The 26,970-nt window shown below is 48.4% G+C and overlaps 1 protein-coding gene across 2 annotated transcripts in view; it reads left to right on the top strand.

Moving 5' to 3' along the window:
• GOLGA7B (golgin A7 family member B) overlaps nt 1–26,970 on the top strand; it is a 100,392-nt gene that overhangs the window by 32,203 nt on the left and 41,219 nt on the right. The window contains exons 1-2 of one of the 2 annotated variants that reach the window (XM_047760694.1): nt 311–382; nt 553–742. The gene's annotated coding sequence lies outside the window, so the exon portion shown is untranslated. Of the gene's footprint in view, nt 1–310; nt 383–552; nt 743–26,970 lie in introns of those variants that run through there. The other variant, XM_047760695.1, reaches the window with a different exon arrangement.

The raw sequence follows: 26,970 nt of genomic DNA on the forward strand, positions 1-26,970 counted from the left end.
AGGCCAGGGATTGAACCTGCATCCTCATGGATACTTGTTGGATTTATATCCATTGTGCCACAATGCGAAGTCCTAGAAATTATTTTCATTTGTTTCACACAAATGCTTGGGGATGTTACTATTCTGGGACGACCATGATTCACTCTCAAGGCTTGATGTTTCCTGGTAAGAAACCAGATGCAAGTCTGTGTGAGGGCCGGCTTATGCAGGGTTCATTCCCTGCCTCCTTGGCACTCCTTCTAAGGTGTGACATCCACTTGTGTGCAGGGTGCAGGTTTCAGAGTTGCCACCTGTGACAAGTTCTGAGTTTTCACCTCTTTTTCTTCCAGCCCTGAGGGGACACTCAGAGCCCAGCTCCTGGTCCATTGCCTCTTTCTCCTGGGTAAGCAATTGTCCTCTAGACAAGAGCAGTTTCATGGGCTGGGCTTCTCTCTCTGGATTCTCGTCTTCTCTCAGATCTTCGCCCAACAGTTCCTCAGTAGTTTGTCATTTCTTTGTTTTCAAAAAGATGTTTGCCCAGTTTTCAACTCACCTTCCTTTTGTTCTTTTCAGTAGAGAACTGGCCTGAATTACCTTGTCTGTTGTGACCAGGAGTTTACATGAAGAATGATTGACCATGGCCTTCCTACTTGAGAAACAGTGACCCTGGACTATTCACCACAGGAGGCTTTGCTGCCTTCCTGGGCTTATTTTCATCACAAAGAGCCCCGTGTTGGCCAAGAACACATCTGTCCTAGTCATGGTGGGTGAGTAGTGCTGTCTTCATAGAGTTACTCTCTTGGCTCAGTTTTTCTCCTGCCACAAGCAGAAGTAGCAATTGTCAAGGAGTTAGGAGGTTTGGGGTCCATCCTGGCTTTGCCACTTGCTTATTTCTTGCCATGGCTAAGGAAGTTACTCTCTCTTTTAGGTCTTTGCTTTTTTAAAAAAAGATAGTTTATCTGCAACATGGGATTAAGAATCAGATCTTCTAAGATTATCTCAGAAGATAATGCCTGAGACGATGCCAGACTTGCTGCTTGACACGACGCCAGACTTGCTGCTTGACACGTTGAGATGCTCAAAAAAGTGTTGAGGAATGTTAATCTGAACCAGTTTACATGGCTGTATTGATGTAGTTGCGACTACTAGAAAAATCTCCCAAAGAACAATAGCTTGAAAAAGAGTTTATGGAGTTCTCTGGTGGCTCAGTGGGTTAAGGATCTGGCATTGTCACTGCTGTGGCTGGGTTCACTGTTGGGGTGCAGGTTCGGTCTCTGGCCAAGAAATTTCTTCATGCTGTGGGCACAGCCAAAAAAACCCAAACCAAAACAATGAGTTTATTTCTCTCTCATGTATCAGACAACTGAAGGCAGGTAGTTCGGGGCTGAGGTGGTGACTCCTCATTTGTCTGGGCCTCTGACACCTTCCATCCTACTGCTCCTCCAACCTTCATGCGAGGATGCTGCTCAGGCTCCATCTGCATCTCAGGCAGCAAAAGGAGGAGGGGCAGGAAAAGGCACCCCCTCCCATTCAAGGGGACTTCTTGATGGTTCCGCTCAACATGCTTTTGATCCCCTAGACCAGACTTTGTGTCTGGCTTGCACAGAACTGCGGGAGAAGTGGAAACACAGAAGCCCTGAGCTGGCTGGAACTCAGCTACTTGTAAGGTTCTTTTTCTTTTCTTTTTTTTGTCTTTTCTAGGGCTGCACCCATGGAGTATGGAGGTTCCCAGGCTAGGGGTCTAATCGGAGCTGTAGCTGCCGGCCTATGCCACAGCCACAGCAATGCCGGATCCTTAACCCACTGAGCGAGGCCAGGGATCGAACCAACAACCTCATGGTTCCTGAGCCATGATGGGAACTCCATAAGGTTCTTTTTCTAAGGAAGACAAGGCAAAGGAAAATGGTAGGCAACTGGCTGTTTCTGCCAGTGACCTTGACTGCATCCTTCTTCCTCGTTGAACTTCAGTGTCCTCTTCCATTGAAATTGGTGGTGGTGGCATTTTGGGTGGCATAGTTCTTCCCTGTGCAGAACTGTTCTCATGCAATGCAGGGCATTTAACATCCCTGAGCCATGCCTGTTAAATGCCAGTAGTACCCCCAGGCATTGTGACCCCCCTCAAACGACCCCCCCCCCACTTCTCTACCTGCCCCTAGGGAACAATGCTACTTCCTGTTGGAAAGCCTTGGACGAGACGATTCTAAAGTCCTTCTAAGATAGGTGTTTGGTGAGAGCCTGTGATTCTGTGGGGCTTGGCTCTCGGTAACATCTTGTGTCAAACAGGCAAGTGGTGGGGAGAGAATGGGGATGCAGATGTCTACGTCTTCAGTTCTCCCCAGCTTTGGGAGGAGAAAGGAGTCATTATTCAGCTAGAGTCAAGGTCATTGGCCTCCAGATGGTCAGAGGAGGAGAAAGAACAGAGGAAGGAAGGAGCCAGGACAGGACTTTCCAAGGAATGGCAGGAACCCAGAACACCTGGTCCCCTGGTCCTCACTGCCCCTCCCCAAGGCCCTTCACTGTGTCCCTGGCAGGAGAGATGGAGGGAGAGCCATCTTCAGAGAGGCTGGCATGCTGGCCTCTGTCTGTCATGATGGCCTCATTAGTGGATCCCATGTCCATTGGCGGGACCTTATCAGTGGGGCCCGCCTGACCTTTGGGGCAGCAGCTGCTGCATCTGGCAGGGCTCATCAAAGCCCAGGGGCACTGCCTCCTCTCCCGTGGGCTCTCAGACCCTTGCTGCCCATGGTCCCTGCTGGGGGTGGCAATTGGATGAATCAAGGGGGCGCTCATGCCGGGGATTCTGATGGAGTCCAGGGGAGGAGGTATGAAGCTCCAGAGTCATGCTGCCTGAAATCAAACCTTGTTCCCACACTTACTGAATTGTGGATGGGACCTGACTTTGGATGAGACCTTTTCCTCTTGTTTGTTCCTTCATCTGCACAATGGAGATGATAATAATACCTGTCTCACGAGGTTGCCACCAGGCTTAAATGAGACGATGTGGGTAGAACATGGAGAAGAGGGCCTGGCATACAGTAGGCTCAGTAAGTGCTGGTCTTTGCTCTTCTGGGTGGAGCTCCACCTCTGTTTTTGTTCCTGGCTGGAGATGTGGATGCATACCATATAGCTTCCAGGGTTTAAGCAACTTGCCCGAGGCTCCACCATCAGCCAAACCTCATGGTGAAGAGTGGTGTCCCCTAGGCAGTGGGGAGTGGACCAGCCGAGGCCACACAGCAAGCAGAGCCAGGCTGGGCTCCCTGAGCCCACAGCTGCCCTCGGCTCTGCCCGTCATGAGTCTGGAGCCAAGAGAGCCCCCTGCCGCTGTGCTGACAGAGATGCAGATGCAGGCTCGCAATGTTGCCTTCAGCCTCAACTCAGAACCTGTGCTGGGGTTGGAGCTGCCCAGGCCACAGGCAGGGAGGTGGGGAGGGTCCCGGAAGGCCCCCTGAGTTAGCCAGCAGCTCAGGCCTGAGTCTCTCATTGCTGGGGATTGTCAAGCGGGTCTTGGTGGCCAGGTGGGCAGGGCTGGGCACATAGGAGGCCCACAGAACCACTGCTCCACCACGCCTGCTCCTGCCCATCCCTGCTCACCAGCCCTGGGGTGGGGGGAGGGGGGACTGTGTCGGGGATCAAGGGGGCTTGTGGCAGACCTGCGGGGTGTGAGGTCTGGACCCGAGCAAGCACAGCCCTGATTGTGGTGTTCATTATTCCTGAACTAACGTAATAATTATAGCACCACTGGCACAGATGTCCGTGAGTAGTGACCATGAACTGGCACGGAGAATAACCATTAGTTTCAGTGTTTGAAGGCTTTGCATGTGCAAGGCATCATGCCAGATGCCATTTCTGAATTGTCTCCTTAATCCTCCAGTCTTACGAGGAAAGTACGGACAGTTTTGTTTTCAAAGAGGAAACTGCACTGAGAGAGCCTAAGTGACGAGTTCAAGGTCATGCATCAGGTAAAGCAGAGGCTGGGGTTGGATCCTGCTATGTCTACTCCATGTGTTACACACTGGATGTACGTACCATTCATTAGCTGGGAGCCACATTCCCTCTCTGGGCTTCCTCTGACTCTCCAGCAGAATGCTTTTGAATGCTTTAATCCTGATTATGTCACAGGGTAGTGGTTAGAACTAATTGAATAAGGGATGTGACAAGTATTTTTAAGGTCGCTCATGATTCAATCAGCCACGATTTATCCTGGTCCCCCTCGTGGGATCTAAACTCTAGCCTCTAGCATGGGGGGGGGGGTCAGTTGGGAGACACACAATAGACCCATCAGTGAATGAACAAGCATGGGGATTTCTCATAATGCTTGGCGCCCTGAGTAAAATAAGCCAGGTGATGGGACTCTTTCTGCTTCACAGGGGTGGGTCAGAGGGGCCATCTGAGCAGGTGACACTTGGAGTTGGAGCCTTTTGATGTAAAGAGCCAACTAACCTAAGGAACGTTACCTGTGAGGGGTACGGAGGAAGGTCTTGTTGGTGGCCTGAGCACTATAAGTGGAGGGGAGAACAGTGTGAGAGGGAGACAGAGGTCAGGCAGACGCTGGCAGAGGGAGTCCTGTGAGCCCTGGCAGGGAGTTTGGATCTTGCTCGCAGGGCAATGGGAACCTGGCAATGGGAACACTAGTTTGATGGCTTGATGATGTGGGGCCAACGTTCTCCCACTCTCCAACCTGACCCTGCTGGTTGTAAGTGGCTGTGGCCACTCTAGGCATCATATGTGTATATGAGGCCAATTCTGCTTCTCACTGATCAGAATGGCTCTTAGCTGCAAGGGAGGCTGGAAAAGGGAGTCAGGTATAGGAATGAGCTTCTCTGGCCCAGGAGTGGAGGCAGGAAGGAGAGCTGGGGCTGGAGACGGGATGTGGATTAGACAGCCAGGTCTGCCCCAGGGGTGCTTCACCACCACACAGGGCCAGGGGATGCTCTGGCCTGGGCCTGAGGTTCTGCATCTCAGACGAGCTCTCCAGAGAGGCCGATGTGGCTGGTCTGCCACCTGTACTTCCAGGAGCATGCTTGGACACCGCTGGAGAGTTCTAAATAAGAAAGTGGTTACCTCATTTTTGTGGTTCTATGGAGAATACAGTACAGGGGACAAGAGGGGACATTGGGGGGCTAGTTAAGAAGCCAAAAATCATGGTCACTTGGGTTAATGTGGTGGCAGGGGAGATGATGCTGGTGGGGGTTTAATTTAAAAAATTTTTATTTATTTATTCATTTTTTATTATAGTCGGTTTACAACATTCTATCAACTTCTGCTTTGCAAAGTAACCCGGTTATATGCATTTTTTTTTAATTGAGAAAGTTGTGGTAAAACATACACAATGGATTTTTTTTATTTTAACTATTTTTAAGTGTACCATTTAGCGGCATTATATACATTCCCAGTGTTGGGCAACCATCACCACCATCCACTTCAGAATTTTCTCATCATCCCCAATAGAAACTCTGTACCTCTTAAATAATAACTCTCCATTCCTCCCCCCACCCCACAGTCTCTGAAAACCTCTATTCAACTTCCTGTCTCTCTGTATTTGACTATTCTAGGTACTCCATATAAATAGAAGCGTGCAAGATGCATCATTTTGCGTCTGGCTTATTTCACTTAATGTAATGTCTTTAAGGTTCATCCACGTTGTAGCTTGTATTGGAACTTCATTTCTTTTTAAGGTCGAGTACTATTCCATTCTATGGATATTCCACGCTTTGGTCATTCATCCATCTGTTGAGGGGTATTTGGGTGTTTCCATTTTTGGCTATTGTGAAGAATGCTGCTATGAACATGGGTGTACAAGTATCTGCTGGAGGCGAGTGGTTGATTTTGAGGTATGTTTTGGAGCTGGGCCATCCGAACTTGCTGGGAGTAGGGAGGAAAGGCAGGGATAGCATTACGAATGACTCGTGGTTGGAGTTCCTGTCATGGTGCAGTGGTTAACGAATCCGACTAGGAATCATGAGGTTGCGGGTTTGGTCCCTGGCCTGGCTCAGTGGGTTAATGATCCGGCGTTGCCCTGAGCTGTGATGTAGGTTGCAGACGCGGCTCGGATCCCACGTTGCTGTGGCTCTGGTGTAGGCCGGCGGCTGCAGCTTCGATTGGACCCCTAGCCTGGGAACCTCCATATGCCACAGGAGTGGCCCCAGAAAAGGCAAAAAGACAAAAAAAAAAAAAAAAGAATGACTGGTGGTGATGCAGTTCCTGTCGCGGCTAGGTAGTTAACGAAGCTGACTAGTATCCATGAGGACGCGTGTTCCATCCCTGACCTCACTCAGTGGCTTGAGGATCCGGTGTTGTCTTGAGCCGTGGTGTGGGTCGCCGATGTGGCTCAGATCCTGCGCTGCTGTCGTCGTGGGGTAGGGCAGCAGCTACGGCTCTGATGCGACCCCTAGCCTGGGAACCTCCATTCATATGTCATGGGTGCAGCCCTAAAAAAAATAAAAATAAAAAAGACAAAAAAACAAAAAAAAAGAACGACTCCTGGCAGTTACTAAGATGGGGAAGAAGGTGTAGGTACTCTAGAAACGTCAGGTAGTGTCGTTATTTTATTCAGAATTGTTTTAAGGAGTTATCGGCTGTGAAACTGCTAACAAAGGCACCAAAACGTCCCTTTTGTAAGTCACACATCTAGGGCCGGGGAACCCAGTTTTTATATTCCTATAGTAACTGCCTGATTTAAATCAGAACTTGGCAAACAGTGGCCCACAGACCGAATCCAGCCCACCACCTGGCCTTATATAGCCCAAGAGCTGAGAATGGGTTTCACAGTTTTAAATGCAAGTGTGAAAAAAAGACCATGTAGCCCTTTAGCGGACAGTTGCTCAGTTTTGCCTCTTGGCTCACATGGCCTAAAATATTTACTGTCTGGCCCTTCACAGAAAAAAGTTTGCCGACCCCTGGCCTAAATTAGGTGGTTTGGCTCAGACTGAAGAAATGCACTCAGTGGCAATAAAAAACCCAAACGAAGCCGAATCCCCCCTCTCCACGGCTGACCTACTTCTGCTGGTTTTTTTCTTTCCCACGAGTATGGGCTGATTATACACAGAGCGGCCACACCACCCACCCCAAGTTCCGCCCTCTGCAGGTCACTGCAGTCACCAGCCCCCGTCAGTTGTGACCGTGAAACTGATGGATGCCAGTGCAGCACTGTTTATCGGGATCCAGTGATTTATTTTAGCATCTAAATTTTAAATGGTGTCTATGCTCCCCAGGAAGCTGTCTGGTTTAGAAAATTGCCTATAATAAATGCATGCAATAAATCCATTATTTTGAACCTAAAGAAAGGTATTCAAGTCTGATAAGGGAAAAGCAGTTTCTCCTCATCGTCACTAAATACACGTTGTGTACGTAAATAATTAAAAACAATGGTTCGAATGGGTGCTAAATTATCAGCTTTCCAAAGTGCAGCCACGGCTCTTATTTTTCTAATTAATCATGTTAAAAAAAAAAAAGCCGTTTGCTTGTATGTTCCTAGGGAGGCCCCTCTCGGCTCCTAAAGTCTCCAAAATTCTATGCCGCTTACTCAGTCCCGTGGGCTTGTTTGTGCCCTGAAGTGCCTTGTGGGAGGACATCTGGAGAGGGTGACCATCACAGGCCCCAGCTTTCAGGGTTTTATTTTTTGTCTTTTCGAGCCACACCTGCAACATATGGAGGTTCCCAGAACAGGGATCGAAATGGAGCTGTAGCTCTGGCCTTCGCCACAGCCATAGCAACGTGGGATTCGAGCTGTGTCTGCGACCTACACCACAGCTCAAGGAAACACCAGATCCTTAACCCACTGAGCAAGGTCAGGGATTGAACCCTCAACCCCACGGATGCTTGTTGGGTTCTTAACCTGCTGAGCCACAATAGGAACTCCTTTCATGATTTGAACTGTTGACTCCAGTTCTGGATGGCCCTGCACTTTCTCTCCTGATTCCTCAGGGGGGTGCGGCTGTGGCCTGGTTCTCAGGTAGGTTGGGGCTGCTTGTTCTTGAGCTCTGGAAATTCTAATTCTTTCAGTTCAGGTTCAGTCAGGGCCCGAGGGGTTGGGTCCTAAGAGGGAGTCAGCTTCAGCTTCAGCTTCAGCCCAGAAGTCAAGGGAGCTGTGCCCCTTCCTTGACTTCTGGGCGCAGGGTTAGGACTAGACACAGGGCCAGACCAGAACCCCCCCCCCCCTCCACCGCCCCCAGCCCCTGACATCAACTTTGGAGCCTGCGGTGTGATCTCTAGCAGGTTGATTTCAGCCAGCATCACACCTCTTCACTTGAGAACTTCTCACAACATCCCTCTTTGAGGGGGCAGGGCCCTGGAGCCTTTTGCAAATTTTGCCCCCTGGTCCTTGGTCATCATTTCTCTCTCTCAAAGGCGATTGGGAGTGGAGGTCTTTGTCAGGTGTGGGAAACTCTGGGCAATGTATGTCTGCTTGCCTCACCTTTTTTTTTTTTTTTTTCTGTTCTTTTGCGCTTTCTAGAGCCACGCCCAAGGCATATGGAGATTCCCAGGCTAGGGGTCTAATTGGAGCTGTAGCTGCCAGCCTATGCCAGAGCCACAGCAATGTGGGATCTGAGCCGAGTCTGCAACCTCCACCACAGCTCACGGCAACGCCGGATCCTTAACCCAATGAGCAAGACCAGGGATCGAACCCGCAACCTCATGGTTCCTACTCGGATTCGTTAACCACTGCGCCACTACGGGAACTCCTGCTTGCCTTACTCTTGCATAACCAAAGTGGCTCCTAGGATTCTGTATCCTCCATTGAGAACATTGGTGGGGTGTGTGTGTGTGTGTGATTTGCTTGTTCATTTGGTGGAAGGGGCTGGCAGCTTCTGTCTTGCAAAGTTCATTCATTCATTCAACTAACTGTTGACTAAAAAAATGCAACCTGAAAGTTGAGAGTTAAGCTTTATTTCAGGCGCAATTAGGTCTTAAGCCCGGGAAACAGCATCTCAGGGAGCCCCAAGAAACCACTCTGAGAAGGTGAGGGGGAAACTAGGAGATATGAGTTTTTGCAACAATGAGGAGGGAGTAGGAACAAAAGATTTACAGAGAACCAGATTTACAGAAAATTTACAGAAAACCTTTTCTATGAGAAGACTTGGGCTTACTTTGCTACGCTTTCCTGAGTTTCCTCAGGGCTCATTGGCCCACCCTTGGGAGTGGCTGCACTCACAGGTGACCTTGACATCTTTTGTTTTGCCCACTAACTATAGCCCAGGAGGCAGTATTTCAGACAGCTCCGAAATACTCCCCCAAAGAGGAAAGGGGAAATATCAAGCTGTAAGTCCTAAAGGTGGAGGGGGAGGTGGCTGCAGCCACGCACACATCTTACAGAAAGAAGTTTGCTGCTGGTCTCATGAAGCTTACGACTGGTCACAGACATGAGTCCTCACTGATGGATTTTAGTGTTTTTCTAGATATGAGGAGATGCAAGAACTGGGCTCATGAAATCTTCTCCTGAAAATATCTAACTATCTGAAGGCCCGTTCTTTCAGTTTTCCCAGTGCATTGAATGCTTCACTCCTGGTCTCCATCCTGAGCTCCACTCAGGGGGTGCTGTGGGTCGGCAGCTGCAGGGGCTCATGTTCTACTCCACGTAGAGGCTGATGGCACGTGCCAAGCTTCAGTCCACAAAATGCTCACGCTGCATCTCCTCCGTGCTGGCTGCTGCCCCAGGTGCTTGGGACACATGGGGGAGGAAAACAGACAAAGGCCCCTGCCCTTGTGAGGCTACATGGGTGTGTGTTCTGCTCTGAAACACACAGCTCAGTGCTGGGGGCCCAGGGATGGGAGGAAAGATTGCTGTGTGCCTTTAGACAAGACAAGATGAGATATAGTCACATAAGACAAGATATAGTCTGGGGCCTTGACTGCTGAGCAGGGATTGCCAGAGCACACAGGGGCAGGGTTGGGGAACAGAATTCCCTGGTTTTTTTGCAAATAAATCAGCTCCAGCAGGGCCACTGAGAGGAAAAAGCACCTGCAGGCTGGGCTGGGGCCACTGAAGGACTTTGAATGCTGTGCCAAAGAATGAGGACTGTGCATTTGCAGCCTCATTTTCTGGGCCCCCAGCTGTGAGCAGCTCCAGGGAGCCATTCGCAGAGACTTCAGGGTGGGTAGTGTCCCCTACCGTTGGGTCCTGTCACTTGTCCCTTCATCTTCCTTAGTCACAGTCTTCTCCCCCAAGTTGCCAGCTGAGGGCTGGCTGTGTGGGTGCCTGCCGGAGAGCGCCCTGACCTTCTGTCTCATCCCCGACCTTTCTAGCAATCACATTGAATAACTTCTCTCCTCCTCAGGTGCCTGCATGTCACACCTCCCGATTTAGGGCCGGAATTCATTAGCACCTGTTTTGTTTTCTCTCTGAGCACCTCGAAGATGCCAGGTTCCCTGAGCCCATCTTTCCCAGCATAAAGTGGTTCTCGGGGTACAGTGATCTGAACCGTGAGCTCAGCTCCAAGCCTTGGGCTCCGAGACAGCAGCAGGAGGGAGTTTAGGTCAGGTGTCTGCAAGTTTGGTTCTCGGACCCTGTGAGCCTGCCTCATCCTGTGAAAAATGCAGACCCCACCTCAGATCTACTGAATTGGATCTCCGGGGTGGGGCCTGGAGCCAGCTCTTCTGACATGCTCCCATCCCCCAAGTGGTTCTTCTTCTTTTTAATTGATCTTTTACTTTTCTTTTCTTAATGTTTTAGGGCTGCACCCGTGGCAATATGGAAATTCCCAGGCTAGGGGCTGAATCAGAGCTACAGCTGCCGGCCTACGCTACAGCCACAGCAACACGGGATCTGAGCTGTGTCTGCGACCTACACTACAGCTCCCAGCAACACTGGATCCTTAACACATTGAGCGAGGCCAGGGATCGAACATGCATCCTTTTGGGTACTAGCTGCGTTCGTTACTGCTGAGCCACAACAGGAACTCCCCTCCCCTGGTGGTTCTTATGCATGGAAAGGTCTGAGGACTCCCATCTAAGAGAGAAGCTCCTTAACATTTGGGGGAACTGGGGCTGGGTTTCCGTGATTGGATTCCAGGTGTTTAGCCTCCAGAGGTGGTGGGCCCTTGGCTCAGCTTGTCTTTGCCTGGTGGTGCCAGGTCTCCAGAGTCACTACCCTCAAGGCTGCTGTTCCTGATGGAGAGGGTGAAGCTCTCCACCTGTGACAGATCCTATGGCTCTCTACCCCGAGTCAGACCCCTCCTCGAAGCCTGGTTCAGTTTGTTCGGGGATTGGGTGGCCATGGGCTTCATGACCCCTTCCCCAGCCCCGAAGGCCAAATGTTAATTAGCCCGAGGAGAGGCACTGCAGACCAGTCACAGCAGACACCCTCAAGGTGTGTGGGGATCCCTAGGTGATTTGAAGGTGCATTCAGGGCCAGGTCTAAAGCGTCATTTTATTCCAGTCCTCTTGCCAATGACTGTCTTAGGTCTGGACATGCGATGCGCTGCTGGTCAATGAGACATCAGGAGAATGTGGGGCTGGGGGTGGGGCTGGGGGAGGGGAGGGGATATATAGGGAGAAACTCTCCTCTTAACACATCACTTGTTTTTTTTTGAACTAAATTCAAAGTGTCTTTATCTGGAGGCTAATGGGTTTTGCCCCAAATACTCATTTCTGATCTGACATGCTCACCAAATTTTCTTTCTTTTTTCTTTTCTTTTTTTAATTAGTCAGTGAATTTTATTACATTTATAGGTGTACAGCAATCATCACAACCAAATTTTATAGCATTTCCATTCCAAACCCTCAGTGCATTCCCCCCACCCCTCAACCTGTCTCATTTGGAAATCATATGTTTTTCAAAGTCTGTGAGTCAGTACCTATTCCGCAAAGAAGTTCATTGTGTCCTTTTTTAGATTCCACATGTAAGTGATAGCATTTGATGTTGCTGGCTCACTGTCTGACTAACTTCACTTAACATGATAATTTCTAGGTCCATCCATGTTGCTGCAAATGCCATTATTTCTTTCCTTTTAATGGCTGAGTAATATTCCATTGTGTATCTGTACCACATCTTCTTGATCCACTCCTCTGTTGATGGACATTTAGGTTGTTTCCATGTCTTGGCTGTTGTATAGAGTGCTGCAATGAACATTGGAGTACATGTATCTTTCTGAGTCATGGTTTTCTCTGGATAGATGCCCAGGAGCGGCATCTGGAGGTACCCAGGCTAGGGGTCAAATTGGAGCTATAGCCGCCGGCCTATGCCACAGCCATAGCAATGGCAGATCTGAGCTGCGTCTTCGACCTACACCACAGCTCACGGCAACACCGGATCTTTAACCCAGTGAGCGAGGCTAGTGATGGAACCTGCAACCTCATGGTTCCTAGTTGGATTCGTTTCTGCTGCGCTACAACGGGAACTCCAACACTTCACTTCTGATGCTTCTGGTCATGTAGTATGTTAGGCCTTCTCCTACATCAGGTGATTTTGCGACACCAGCTGGGCGATACACAATTCAGTTCAGTTCTGATACTGTGTACCTGGGGTTGGTGTCAGATGCCACAGGAGAAGGCCTCAGTCCCATGAGACGGTCTCGCCCCCTAACCACTCCCCTTCCCCCGGCTTTGGACACTGATCGCAAATCCAGGTTGTTATCTGTGCTTCTAACTCACCGGCTCTACATTAGAAGTTCCCATGACCCCCTCCTCGAGTTTGATTCGTTGCCTAGAATAACTCACGGAACTCAGGAAAAGTTTGCATATGAGACCACCAGTTTATTATAGAAGGATACAACTTAGGAACAGCCCTGGGAAGAGATGCATGGGGTGAGGTGTGGGGGAAGGGGCCTTCTTTGGGGGTGCCGCCCTCCCGGCACCTCTACATGTTCACCACCTGCAAGTTCTCTGAACCTGTTCAGTAGGGCTTGGTTTTTTTTTTTTTTAGGGCCGCACTCTCAGCAAATGGAAGTTCCCAGGCTAGGGGTTGAATGAGCTGCCGCTGCTGGCCTGTGCCACAGCCACAGCAATGCCGGCTCCTTAACCCACTGAGCGAGGCCAGAGGTGGAACCTGCATCCTCATGGATGCCAGTCAGATTCGCTTCTGCTCAGCCATGACGGGAACTCCAAGGGCTTGTTTTTTACGGAAGTCTCATCACCTAGACGTGATTGATTACATCATCGGCCATTGGTAATTGAACTCAGTCCCCAGCTCCTCTCCCCTCCCAGGAGGTTGAGGGGTGGGACTGAGAGAACCAGCTGTCTAATCACTTGGTTGCTTCCCCTTGGCAACCAGCCCCATCCTGTGCTTGTTCATCTAGGGGCTTTCCAAAAATCACCTTTTAAACATCTGCTGGAGTGTGGTTGAAAGGGCCTTGTTATGAATAACAAAAGAGTCTCCTTTCACCTTATGGCTCTTCTCACTTAGGAAATTCCAAGAGTATTATGAGCTCTGTGCCAGGAACAGGGATGAAGGCCAGATGTATATTTACTGCTATAAATCACAATTCCACAGGGGACATTTTAATGGCTCAACAGACAAGGGATACAAAAGGCCTCTTCCTGTCTTTGGATGTTATGGACTGTGCGTTGTTGTTGCAAGCCTCTTATCACCATGTGGGTAAAGTCAAGAGAATACCAGGATAGCTGACCCCAAGCCCTCATTTTGTTGAGCCACAAAACTAACATAATCTGGAAGACCCTTGCTTCCAGGCTGACTCTTGCATGAGATAAGTAACCTTATGGGAGTTACTTTATTTCTACTATTTTTTTGGCGGGGGTGGGGGGACACACCTATGGTATATGGAGGTTCCCCGGCTAGGGGATCTGGTTGGAGCTGCAGCAGCTGGCCTATGCCACAGCCACAGCCATGCAGATACGAGCTGCGTCTGCGACCGACCCCACAGCTCATGGCAATGCAGATCCCCAACCCACTGAGTGAGACCAGGGATCAAACCTCCATCCTCATGGATACTAGTCAGATTCATTTCCACTGAGCCACAATGGGAACTCCCGAGTCTACATATTTTTTAGTATTGGGCTGAATTGAAAAGAGAAAAAGTCAGCTTCTTTCCTCTCACCAATATTACAGTATGTCAAAACCCCAGATCCTTGTGACTCTGCGGCTGTGAAGGGCAAGAGTTCTTTGTGCACCAGCTTTGGGTTATCACTGATGAGGGACTCCTGGAACACCATCAGAGCAGTGAGCGGGTGTAGCAGGCTCAGGCTTCTGCTGCTGATGGGCCAGGTAGTCCAGGAAAGGCCAAGAAATCATTCCTGGATGATTTCTGAATTTTGCCTCTTGCTGCCCTCCAGATCTTTGCCTGGCCTGCCTGCCCCTGCATCTTATCTGGTCTCATCCATGTGATTTGAATTCTGTAGCTGGTGTCTACCTGCCTCTGCCCTCTGTGAAAGATAGGACACATATAACAAAAGACCCAAATAGACAGTGTCTTAAATCATAATGACACTGAATTATCTCAGTACCAAGCCTGACCCACAGTTGATGAACAGTTCAAAAATGTCAACAAGGACCCAGGATCTGCCATAGCTGTGGCAGTGCTGGATCTTGAACCCACTGTGCCACACGGAAACTTCCTGGTGTTTACTTTTAAAAGATTATTACCTTTTGATAACAAGATGGCTGCCACAGCTCCAGCCATCATCCCCTCATACAAGCGTATTCAAGGCAGGAAGGTAGAGGAAGGGAGTAGTTTCTATTTCTTTAATCAGGAAGCGGATTTGTCTTTATGTCTCATTGGCTAGGACTATATCCTGATTACGTAGGAACCAGAAAATGAGAACCTGGGAACAGCAAACGAATTTACTGTGTTGGCTTTAACTTAGTCATGATTCATCCTCTGGGGCTTGAGTAAAACCAGAGTCTCTAGTGAGGAGCAGGGGGAGATGGCTTTAGGGTAGCAGTAACAGTCCCTCACAGTCTGTCTGATTTCCTGTGTTACCATCAATCTACTGGCTCAAGCTGTCAGGTCCACCCTCTGCCTGTCTGAGGAGACCTGAGGTTCTGGACAAAGGATGGAAAACCCCTGGCATTGTCCCATCTTCCTTTGGGGTTTGTCATAAAATCTGTAAAAGGTAAGAGATATCCTCTTTTTTTTCTTTTTTCTTTCTTTCTTTCTTTTTTTGCCTTTTCTAGGGCTGCACCCATGGCATATGGAGGTTCCCAGGCTAGGGGTCTAATCGGAACTGTAGCCACCAGCCTACGCCACAGCCTCAGCAACGCGAGATCCGAGCCACGTTCGCAACCTACACCACAGCTCATGGCAATGACGGATCCTTAACCCACTGAGGAGGCCAGGGATTGAACCCACGTCCTCATGGATAGTAGTTAGGTTTGTTACCACTGAGCCATGATGGGAACTCCGACAATGCTGAATCCTTTTAACCCACTGTGCTGGGCTAGGGATTGAATTTACAGGTCCAGTAGTGACTCAGGCTGCTATAGTGAGATTCTTAACCCACTGCACCACAGTGGGAACTCCAAGACTGCTGACTCTTGAGAATAGAGATTTTATTGAAGAAAATCCTGGCTATTAGTACCCTCTCCAAATCAATTTGGGTAAAATGACTGTCTCTAGTAATTGGTTATTGTTATAGATAAGAATCCACATGTCTGCATTGCTCTTATTATTTATTTATTTATTTATTTATTTATTTATTTATTTATGTTTTTGTCTTTTTGCCTTTTCTAGGGCAGCTCCTGCGGCATATGGAGGTTCCCAGGCTAGGGGGTCTAATTGGAGCTGTAGCCACTGGCCTACGCCAGAGCCATAGCAACACGGGATCCGAGCCGCGTCTGCAACCTACACCACAGCTCGGCAACGATGGATCCTTAACCCGCAGAGCAAGGGCAGGGACCGAACCCGCAACCTCATGGTTCCTAGTCGGATTCGTTAACCACTGAGCCATGACAGGAACTCCTCTGCATTGCTTTTAAGTGCAGGATGGTGTGGGAGGGGCATGTGCAGAAGCAAAGGGCATGGACTTGATGACTCATGCGGAGATTTGCGTCCTAGCGCAGCCAATGTGACCTTGGCAAGTCCTTGAACTTCTCTGGGCCTCTGTTTATTCCACTCTACGTAGGAGACTTAACAGCCATTCCCAGGGTGGCTGTGAGGATGAACTGGGACAGCTGAAGCTAAAGGGCTATGAAGAAGGCTATGGTGCTTTAAAGTCGTTCTTACTTCCTGCCTTCAAGGCTTCTTCCATGGGCATATATTCAGTGGTGTATTTGCACTTGAACTTGGCCACCTGCGGGGTAACTTTGAAATCAGTTCTATGGCTCATTTGGGAGTAAGGGTCTCACACCTCATTGGCCTTTCTGCCTCTTTTTAAGCTCTCCCAGAGAACGGGTGCCAGGGCCCGCTTCTTGATTTATGGGCATCTGTGAGAGGTCTTTCCCCTCTTCCATTGCTCTTTTTTTCTTTTATTGTTGAGATAAAATTTATGTATAGTGAAGTCCACAGGTCTTTAAATGTACTGGGTAGCTGATGTAATTTTCTGTCTGTATGCGCCTGTGTAAGTACCATCCAGATGAAGATATGCAGCATTTCCATCGCTCCAGAAGGCCTTCTCGTCCCCTCCCCATCAGTACGCCATCCTACCTTGCTCCCCACCTCCTGCTCCATCATCCCAGCTTGTCCTCACATCACTTAGTGACATTCTTGAATGTCTTCTTTTTTTTTTTGTCTTTGGTCTTTTTTTGGAGGGCTGAACCCATGGCATATGGAGGTTCCCAGGCTAGGGCACTTTGCCGCCGGCCTACACCACAGCCACAGCAACGCCAGATCCGAGCCGCATCTGCGACCTACCCTACAGCTTACGACAGCACTGGATCCTGAACCCACGGAGTGAAGCCAGGGATTGAACCCACATCCTCATGGTTCCTAGTTGGATTCGTTTCCACGGAGCCACGACGGGAGCTCCTGTTCTTGAACTTCTTATGAAGACTCTGTACACCCTGTGTCTCACCCAGGCCCCTCAACACCTTGGCTTCTAGTTTCCTTTTCCTGTCAGTTGTAGGCAGGCTGTTAGCCTCTCTTCCTGATGGACAGAGCTCCCCACTTCTGACACATCACCCATGACCTGAGATGGGCAGAGCCCTTAGACATGCCTCTCTTGGCAGGGGGTGTCCAGGACACGGGGATACCTCCAGAGGCTCCCAGATTGGGCCTTTCTTCCCTCCTCCTTCTCCCAGGGGCAGCTTTGAGGCTTTTGCTGCTTTTGCCATTGCTCTCAGAGGAGTTGGACCTGGGCTTGGAGGCTGGATGCCCTGGGCAAAGGTTTCTGAGCAGCAGCCTGTAGTGAGGAGAAGCTGGTGGGGGGGCACTCTATGACAGAGAGCCTAGAGGACTGGGGCCGGGTCCTGGCAGGAGGCAGGAGAGGCTGTGGGCTTTAGGGCAGGAATGGATAAAACTGGAGACCCGAGAGAGGTCTGCATCACAGGGGATGCTCTCGGAACATCCAGGGATGCTGAAAGTGGCCATTTCTAGGCGTGAGCGAGTTAGGCATCAGCAGGCCTCCTTTGTGGGTGAGGGGGGATGGGACTCCCAGGCAGGCCCCACCCCTGCTGGCTGACAAGGCAGACCTTAGGTGTGGTGGGGCAGGAAGTCCCCTTTCGTCTGCCGGCCCCACCACGCCTTCGCTTATTTACCCATGTATCAGCGTTTACTGGGAACCCCCTGGGCATGCTGGGCAGCCAGCTGGCACTAAGGGCATAAGGATAAACACAAGGTCTCCCAGCCCAAAGAGCTCACCCTCTAGACCAGGCTGCCGACGGGTGGCCCACTTGTCTCCAGATGTGGCCCCCAGACCTGCTTGCTTTGGTGCCCCCCCCCATAGTTTATAATTGGAAATGGCCCAGAAAAATCTGATTTCTGGCTTCTCTTGACAAGTCAGAAGATCTGGCAGCTGTGGTCTGCGTTCCTACAACCAGTGGGCTGAGGAGTGGCCGCTCCTCTCTGCCCCCTCCCAGAGGGCACACTCGAGCCCGTTTGCTGTGGCCCTGCCCCTCCCTATGGTCTCGTGCCTGGTCCTCCTCACTCAGTACCTCCCCCTCCCCATCTGACCCCTGTAGACATTTAAGCTGATTTCAGTGGGAGGAGTTAGTGCGGGCCTCTCAGAGGAGGGCAGTGGGTCTTGATCTCCTGCTAGAGGGTGTCCCCCTCCAGGTCCTCTTGTTTCCTACTCCTCGGGGTGAATGGATGTATCAGATCCTTTCCCAAGAACGGATTTACAGCACGTGCTGGGGGAGGGGTGCCAGTGAGGGTCGGGGGTGAGTGGGAGATCTGATGCTGGGATGATGGCACCAAGACCCATGAAAGTGGTTCTTTTTATTTTTGTGCTATTTGTCGCTCCCGCGGCATAGGGAGGTTCCCAGGCTAGGAGTAAAATCGGAGCTGTAGCCGCCGACCTACGCCATAGCCACAGCACTGCCAGATCAGAGCCATGTCTGCAACCCACACCACAGCTCATGGCAACGCTGGATCCTTAACCCATTAAGCAAGGCCAGGGGATCAGACCTGTATCCTCATGTATCCTAATCGGGTTCATTAATTGCCGAGCCAAGAAGGGAACTCTAGAAGTGGTTCTTAAAGGGTGGACCACCTGGATCAGAATCACCTGGGGATGCCGGTTCAAAGTGCAGAACTGAAGTGCAGCAGAAGCTGGAGCACAGTTCCCCAGATAACAGTTGAGGTCAAATTTGAGACCCACAAGGGAGAGGAGCCTGGAGCTTAGAGGGCAGTCGAGTCAGATAAATCATGTTTTCTAGGGGCAAGACTGGGAACCCCACTCCAACATCCAGCCCCCTGATGGAGCCTTGTTCTGAACACCACTCCCTGTTCTGGGCAGAGCTGAGGCCCCCACCAGGCAAAGGGCATGAGAAATAACTTCTCCAGCTTTCCTGCCCCTGCCCCTGCACCTGGAGGAAAGGTCACCTGTGCTTTTGCCAAGTCTTGTTTTTTTCCCCGAATCTTTGAACTGTCACCTGGGCAGGGGGCCAACCCTAGGGAGAGGGCCAGTGGCTGGCTGGCAGGTAAGGGCCACCTTGTCTCCCCTTCACCTTCTCAGCCAGGTGGCCTGACAGTGGCTGGGCGCTGGCCAGGGGTCTGGAACCATGGCCCTGTGTGGCGAAGGCGGTGGATTTGTTCAAAGAGAGATGCTTTCCTGAGTTAGGGGGCAGGGTGGGGGCTGGGGACTGCTTTTCCCTTTGGAGCTTTCAATGGTCGGGGTGGGGAAGTGCATGCTGGGGTGTCCAGGGTGGGGCTCGGCTGTAGGGAGTGAGTAAGGAGGCATCATTCTCTGCTTCCTGCAAGTGGAGGGTGGTGCCCCCAAGAGGGAGCACCTCTCTAAGAGAGCGGAGTCTAGGGAACAACCAACCTGTAAGGGAGAGGCTCCTTTTCAGGGCTGAGAACTGGCCACCCCCAGCTCTTTTAGGAGCCTGAGAATGAGAGCCTCCGTAAAGGATGGCTCACTCGCTTTCCACTGGTCCCTGTCCAGCCCCTGAGACGCGCCAGGGATTGCAGACAAAGGAGGGGAGAACAGGACAACAAGAGCATTCTTGTCTCTTGGTCAAGATCACTCACTCTTGACCTTGGCTGAGCATTGGAAGACCCTGTGAGCTTTACAAAATCCTGATGTCTGGTCCCCATCTGCAGAGATTCTTGTTTAATTGATCTGGGGTGCAGCCTGCTGTTGGGATTTTTAAAAGCTCCCCAGGGGATTTTAGTGTGCAGCGAAGTGTGAGAACCTCTGATCTAGGCAGTGCAGGGTGAGTGCTGTTTACTGGTTTTCCTTTCATGGGTTTTTTGTTGTGAGCAACAGACCACCAGTCTCGCCAGACTTCTAAGGGTAATATAAGAACACTTAGAAAAAGTGGACGGGCTATGAGACGAGTGGAAAGAAAGCCCAGTTCCTAGTCTGTGCCAAATACATTGTATTTTTATTTAACCATCAACTCTGGGAGGTTGATACGCTCAGGCTCAGTTTACAGATGAGGAGCCTGAGTGTTGTCTGTGTCTTCTGGGTCCCACTGCTGTAGGATGGCAGAGCCGTGAAAGCCATGGACCTGTGACGGGCAGCCAGTGGGAACGAAGTCAGTGCTGATGCTTTCAGACACAGCATTTCTGGGGTCGGCTGAGGGGGTGGGGCTTGGGAAAGAACTGAGCTCCTCTCTGCCTCAGAAACATGCCACAGAGGCTTTCGAAGATGCGGAGGGGGCATTTAAGGTGCGGCTTGGAAGATGCTGAAAGGTGTTATTTAATGGGTCACTTTATACAAAATAATCATCACACTGGCTTCCAAAGCTGGTGACAGTGCTTGCAAGCCGCTTTTTGCAGTGGTGGCAAAGCCCGCTATGTTCTGCTGCCAGCTCTATCTCCTTTCTCAGGGTGGGTCTCAGGAGCACTGGGGCAGGGAGGAGAAGGGCAGGCCTGGTGTCAGGAGAGCTGGTTGGAGTCCTGCCTGGTCACTTGGTGGTCACCTTGCTTTGGGCAAAGGGCTGAGCTCCTGAATCTTGGTGTCCTGAGTCCTGAGCTTCTGAGTCTTCATAGACATACTGGGGATTTCCATCCAAGGTGGAGTACAGGGATTGGATTTTCCCTTCCCCCTGAAACAAAAAACAAACCAATAGAGCAAATGAAACAATGGTTTTCAAGACACTGGACATCAGGCCACAAGTTCAGTAACCCCAGAGAGCTCGATGATTCTGTTTACTGCTTTGTGAGAGTTTCTAGGTCTTGGCACAGGGCAGGGGATGAGGCCAGGAGGGGAGAGATGGAAATATACTATTGTAAGGTTCTTCTACTCCAGGTACAGTTATATGAGATCTCTTGAAGTTAGACTGTGTGTCCTGTAAATGGTAAAGCAACCACTCAAATATCCCAAAGGTTAAAGTTAGTAAGCAGTTAGGTTAGTTAGTTAGTAAGATAAGTTAGTTAGTAAGCCAGTTCAGGAGATAAAGTAGACTTGTCAATAATGCCTAATTCGAAAAACAAAACCAAAACCAAAAAAAGACACCCTAATTCAAAAAAGGTGGAAAAAGAGAATAAAAAAAAAAAATAGCAAGATGATAGACTTCAGAGTTCCCATCATGGCTCAGTAGTAGCAAACCCAACTAGGATCCATGAGGATGAGGGTTCAATCCCTGGCCTTGCTCAGTGGGTTAGGGATCCGGCGTTGCCGTGAGCTGTGGTGTAGGTAGCAGATGCGGCTCAGATCTGGCATTGCTATGACTGTGGCTGGCAGCTGCAGCTCCGATTCAACACCTAGCCTCAGAAATTCCGTTTGCCATGAGTGAGGCCCTAAAAAAGCAAAAAAAAAAAGAAAGAAAAAAAGAAAGTAAGAAACCTGGAATGGCTATGTTAATATCAGAAAAAGCAGATTTCAGAACAAAGAGTATTAGCTGGGTGTTCTTTATCTATATATCTATATCTAATTAAATCTATAATGTAGAAAATTGTGATCCTTGCCTCATTAGGTTTTGGTAAGAACCAAGTGGGGCTAATATCTAGGAAAATACTTTGTAGACTGTAAAACCTGATACAGGTGTCATTGGACCTTAATTATTAAAAACTGGGCTATTGGAATCTTTATAAAGAGCCCAGTGGATGTGTTTGAACTATTTTGTTCTCTAGGGAAAAAAGGAAATACCACAAAGCGGCTCTGAGGGGGGCAGTGCTGGGCAGGCAGGAGTGGCTGGGGCCCAGAAACATCAGTGCAGTCTGTCACAGTCTGTGCGTGCATGTTGGAAAAAGAATTTTCCAGCATAGCCAGGTGAAGAGAAAGGAAAGTTTACTGAGGTATAAAGAGACACTGCTAGTGCAGTGGGATGACTTCCTGATAATCAGGGAGAGCCAACCTGAGCATGTGGTCATGTCTGTTTTTATAGCCCAGGGACAAAGGTGAGAGGAGAGGGACACTTGCTGATTGGTTAGGGGCATATATTGCTCCTGTAGGGGAGGGATGAGAAGTGGGCCAAATACCTTTCCTAGTAGGGGACAGGAAGGAGTAGGCCAGGTTGCTCAGGAGGGGCTTGAGGACTTTGTGACAATTGCAATGGGACAGAAGAGGCGATGATAAGGGTCTGGTAATTTTTATCTCAGCCAGACTCTTTTTGAGTTTTATCTTGCTGGAGAGGCCTTGAAGTCCCACACAATCTTGCCTGTGTCAGCACTGCTTAGACCTGTGTCCATGGTAGCTACTGGGATCTATGGTAACAAGGGGCTTTCTTCAGCTGCAGGAGGGGCAGATGAGGATTGAACCTCAGTCCCACAGACCCAAGAAGCTTTGGCAAAACCAGCAGATGCTTGGCTAAAAAAAAAAAAAAGATGCTGAGCAGATACTGTGTTAAATCACTTTTAAGCTTTTCTCATTTATCAGTCTTATTTGGTTGACCCTGATATCATCATCTCCACTTAACATTTAAGGAAGTGGAGGCACAATGTCACAGAGCCATTAAAAGATGAGCTAGGGTTTGGACCCATAGACTAGCCTAGAGCCCAAGTCTTTTTTTTTTTTTTTGCATCTTTTCACATGTTTATTAGCCATTCGTATATTTTCTTTGGAGAAACATTTATTTGTTTGTTTTTTGCTCATTTTGGATTAGGTTATTTGTCTTTTTTTTAGTTTTTTAATTTAATTTTATTTTTTATTGTTATTTCCCCAGTACAATTTTTTTTCTACTGTACAGCATGATGACCCAGTTACACATACATGTACACATTCTATTTCCTCACATTATCATGCTCCATCATAAGTGACTAGACATAGTTCCCAGTGCTACACAGCAGGATCTCATTGTTAATCCATTCCAAAGGCAATAGTTTGCCTCTATTAACCCCAAGCTCCCAATCCACCCAACTCCCTCTCCCTTGGCAACCACAAGTCTATTCTCCAAGTCCATGATTTTCTTTTATGTGGAAACATTCATTTGTGCCATATATTAGATTCCAGATATAAGTGATATCATATGGTATTTGTTTTTCTCCTTCTGACTTACTTCACTCAGTGTGAGAGTCTCTATCTAATTCCATCCATGTTGCTGCAACATGGCATTATTTCATTCTTTTTTATGGCTGAGTAGTATTCGATTGTATATATATATATATATATATATATATATATATATATATATACCACATCTTCCTAATCCAATCATCTGTTGATGGACATTTGGGTTGTTTCCATGTCTTGGCTATTGTGCATAGTGCTGCCATGAACATGCAGATGCATGTGTCTTTTTCAAGGAAAGTTTTGTCTGGATATATGCCTAAGAGTGGGATTGCAGGGTCATATGGTAGGTCTATGTATAGTCTTCTTAGGTAGCTCCATACTTCTCCATAGTGGTTTTACCAGCTTACACTCCCACCAATGGTGCAGGAGGCTTCCCTTTTCTCTACACCCCCTCCAGCATTTGTTATTTGTGGACTTATTAATGATGACCATTCTGACTGGTGTGAGGTGGTACCTCATGGTAGTTTTGATTTGCATTTCTCTAATAATCAGTGATGTTGAGCCTTTTGTCATATGCTTGTTGGCCATCTGTACATCTTCCTTGGAGAAATGTCTATTCATGTCTTTTGCCCATTTTTCTACTGGGTTGTTGGCTTTTTTGCTGTTGAGTTGTATAAGTTGCTTATATATGCTAGAGATTAAGCCCTTGTCAGTTGCATCATTTGAAACTATTTTTGCCCATTCTGTAGTTGTCTTTTTGTTTTCTTTTTGGTTTCCTTCACTGTGCAAAAGCTTGTCAGTTTGATGAGGTCCCATTGGTTTATTTTTTAAATTTATTTATTTATTTATTTTTGTCTTTTTGCCTTTTCTAGGGCTGCTCCGTGGCATATGGAGGTTCCCAGGCTAGGGGTCTAATCAGAGCTGTAGCCACCGGCCTACGCCACAGCCACAGCAATGCCAGATCCGAGCCTTGTCTGCAACCGACACCACAGCTCATGGCAACGCTGGATCCTTAACCCAATGAGCAAGGCCAGGGATCAAACCCGCAACCTTATGGTTCCTAGTCGGATTCGTTAACCACTGCACCACAACGGGAACTCCCCCCATTGGTTTATTTCTGCTTTTATTTCTGTTGCTTTGGGAGACTGACCTGAGAAAACATTTTTAAGGTTGATGTCAGAGAATGTTTTGCCTGTGTTCTCTTCTAGGAGTTTGATGGTGTCTTGTCTTATATTTAAGTCTTTCAGCCATTTTGAGTTTATTTTTGGGCATGGTGTGAGGGTGTGTTCTAGTTTTATTTATTTGCATGCAGCTGTCCAGGTTTCCCAACAATGCTTGCTGAAAAGACTGTCTTTTTCCTATTTTATGTTCTTGCCTCCTTTGTCAAAGATTAATTGACCATAGGTGTCCGGGTTTATTTCTGTGTTCTCTATTCTGTTCCATTGGTCTGTCTGTTTGTTTGGGTACCAGTTCCACACTGTCTTGATGACTGTGGCTTTGTAATATTGCCTGAAGTCTGGGAGATTTATGCCTCCTGCTTGGTTTTTGTTCCTCAGAATTACTTTGGCAATTCTGGGTCTTTCGTGGTTCCATATAAATTTTTGGATTGTTTGTTCTAGTTCTGTAAAAATGTCATGGATAATTTGATAGGGATTGCATTGAATCTGTCGATTGCTTTGCTAGAGCCCAAGTCTTAAACATGACTCTGACCATGTGGTGAGGCCAAGTTCAGCCAGAGGGTTACATCTAGACTTCAAAGAAGTGGGTGAGGGCAGAGGGGTAGGACAAGCCCCTCCGCCTTCCACTCCAGGCTGGGCATCTGTGCATCTTCCTCATCCTCTCTCATCCCCATCCTCATGCTCCTTACCTGCCTTCAGCAGGGGCCAGGTGGGGAGAACTGGGGACCTGCCGGCAGGAGAAAGACGCTCTGGGCAGCAGGGCTGAGGGGCTACCTTGGGGGCTGCTCCAGGTGCCCCACCTGCCTCCACAGTGCCCAGTCGTTGAACTCAAGGGGTCTCAGCCCTGCTTTCAAGTCGCACAGGATCTTGGTTTTCTTATCTGAATAATGAGAGGGATAATAGTACTGACATCATGGTTGTCAAAGGTTCTGTGAGAATGAGGCAGCTCTGAATCAGGTGTTGCCTGAAGATGCAGAGTTGCTGCCATGTCTCTTCTCTCTGCCCTCCCCACTCCTGACTCTGCTCTCCACATGGGGCAGGAAGAAGGATTCTCTTGCAGGATCCTCAAAGGCACTGCTAGTGTGAGGGGTAGGGACTGGGGTGGGGAAGGCAGATGGGTGGAATGAGACTGAGTCTTTTAGTGGTCTTTTTTTTTTTTTTTTAAACCAAGGAGAAATTTACATAACACAGCCAATTGAAAGCACATAATTCAGTAGCATTTAGTGCATTCACAGTGTTGTGCAACTGCCACCTTTCTCTAATTTCACAACTTTTTCATCACCCTGGAAAAACACCTGTACCTTCAGTAATCACCTCCCGTCTGCTCCCTCCCCACATCCCCTGGCAACCACAAACCTGCTCTCTGTCTCTATGGATTTGCCTGTTCTAGTCATTTCATGTAAAAGGAATCATATAATATGTGACCTTTTGTGTCTGGCTCCTTTCACTTAACATTATGTTTTGTTTTGTTTTTCTTTTTAGGGCCACACCCCTGGCATATGGAAATTCCCAGGCTAGGGGTTGAATCGGATCTGCAGCTAGCTGCTGGCCTACACCACAGCCACAGCAATGCCAGATCCGAGCTGTGTCTGCAACCTACACCACAGCTCCCGACAATGCCAGATCCTTAACCCCCTGATCGAGGCCAGGGATTAAATGGAGTCCTCATGGATACTAGTCAAGTTCTTAACCCTATGAGCCACAATAGGAACTCCTTAACATTACAACATAAAGTTGTAAAGTCAATCAGTACTTAACCCCTTTTTATGACTGAGTAATATTCTATTGTATGGATAGACGAGTTTATCCATTGATGACATTTGGGTGGTTTTCACCTTTTGACTGTTGTGTTTTGTACTATAATGAACACTTGTGATCAAGTAAGTGCTTGAATACCTGTTTTCAGTTATTCTGAGCTCATACCTAGGAGTGGAATTGCTGGGTCACATGTTTAGCTTTTGAGAAACTGCCCAATTGTTTTCCATAGCAGCTGCACTTCCCTTTAGTTTTAAGATTATGTTTTAAGATTTAGTTTTAAAATTATCTAAGTGCAAAAATAATACAACTCTATAGAAAATTTGGAAATTATTTATTGAGCAATTTAAAAAAGTTTTCAAGTAATTAAAATTATTAAAAAAATTTTAAGGGGGTGGCTATGGTGGCTCAATGGTAATGAGCCCGACTATTATCCACATGGAAGTGGGTTTGATTCCTGGCCTCGCTCACTGGGTTAAGGACCCAGTGTTGCCATGAGCTGTGATGTAGGTCGCAGACGTGGCTCGGATCTGGCATCTGGCGTTGCTGTGGCTGTGGTGTAGGTCGGCAGCTGTAGCTCCGATTCAACCCTTAGACCGGGAACTGCCATCTGGTGCACCTGTGGCCCTAAAGAGAAAAAAAAATTTAAATAAAAATATATGCTTATTATAAAACAAGTTAAAGAAATTTCTAGAGGAAAAAGTTTAAAAAAAAAATCTCTTCCCCACCTGCATCCTGCTCCTTTCCCTGTGGCTGACCTGTGTTAACTTTGGTTTGTATCCTTCCAAACATTTTCAAGGCATTTGTGTCATTCGTGAATTTTCTCTTTTATAGAAACATGTCATACTCTCCATAATATCTTGCTTTGACATTTTTTATCCACTTCTTATAAATTTTGATTGCTCCAGTGACTGTCTCGGAGGTAGGTGGAGGGTCTCTGCGACCCCCTAGGTCTGATATCTGACCTTGCCCTGTTTAAAAAAAGTCTGGGCCTCAGGTGTGCATGAGGCTGTCCTTGGGTGGCTGGGTAGCGAGTGTATTGTAAATTGCCTTTTGTTATTTACATTTGCAATTGTTTTTAAAGGAATGTGTATTGCTTTTATAATAAGAAAAATAAAGTAGGGGAGAAGGATTGAGGGCCTGAAGGCCCTGGGAGCAGCTTGTATCTTAATTT

The sequence above is a fragment of the Phacochoerus africanus genome, chromosome 15 (assembly GCF_016906955.1).
Source record: "Phacochoerus africanus isolate WHEZ1 chromosome 15, ROS_Pafr_v1, whole genome shotgun sequence".
In the NCBI taxonomy this organism is placed as follows: domain Eukaryota; kingdom Metazoa; phylum Chordata; class Mammalia; order Artiodactyla; family Suidae; genus Phacochoerus; species Phacochoerus africanus.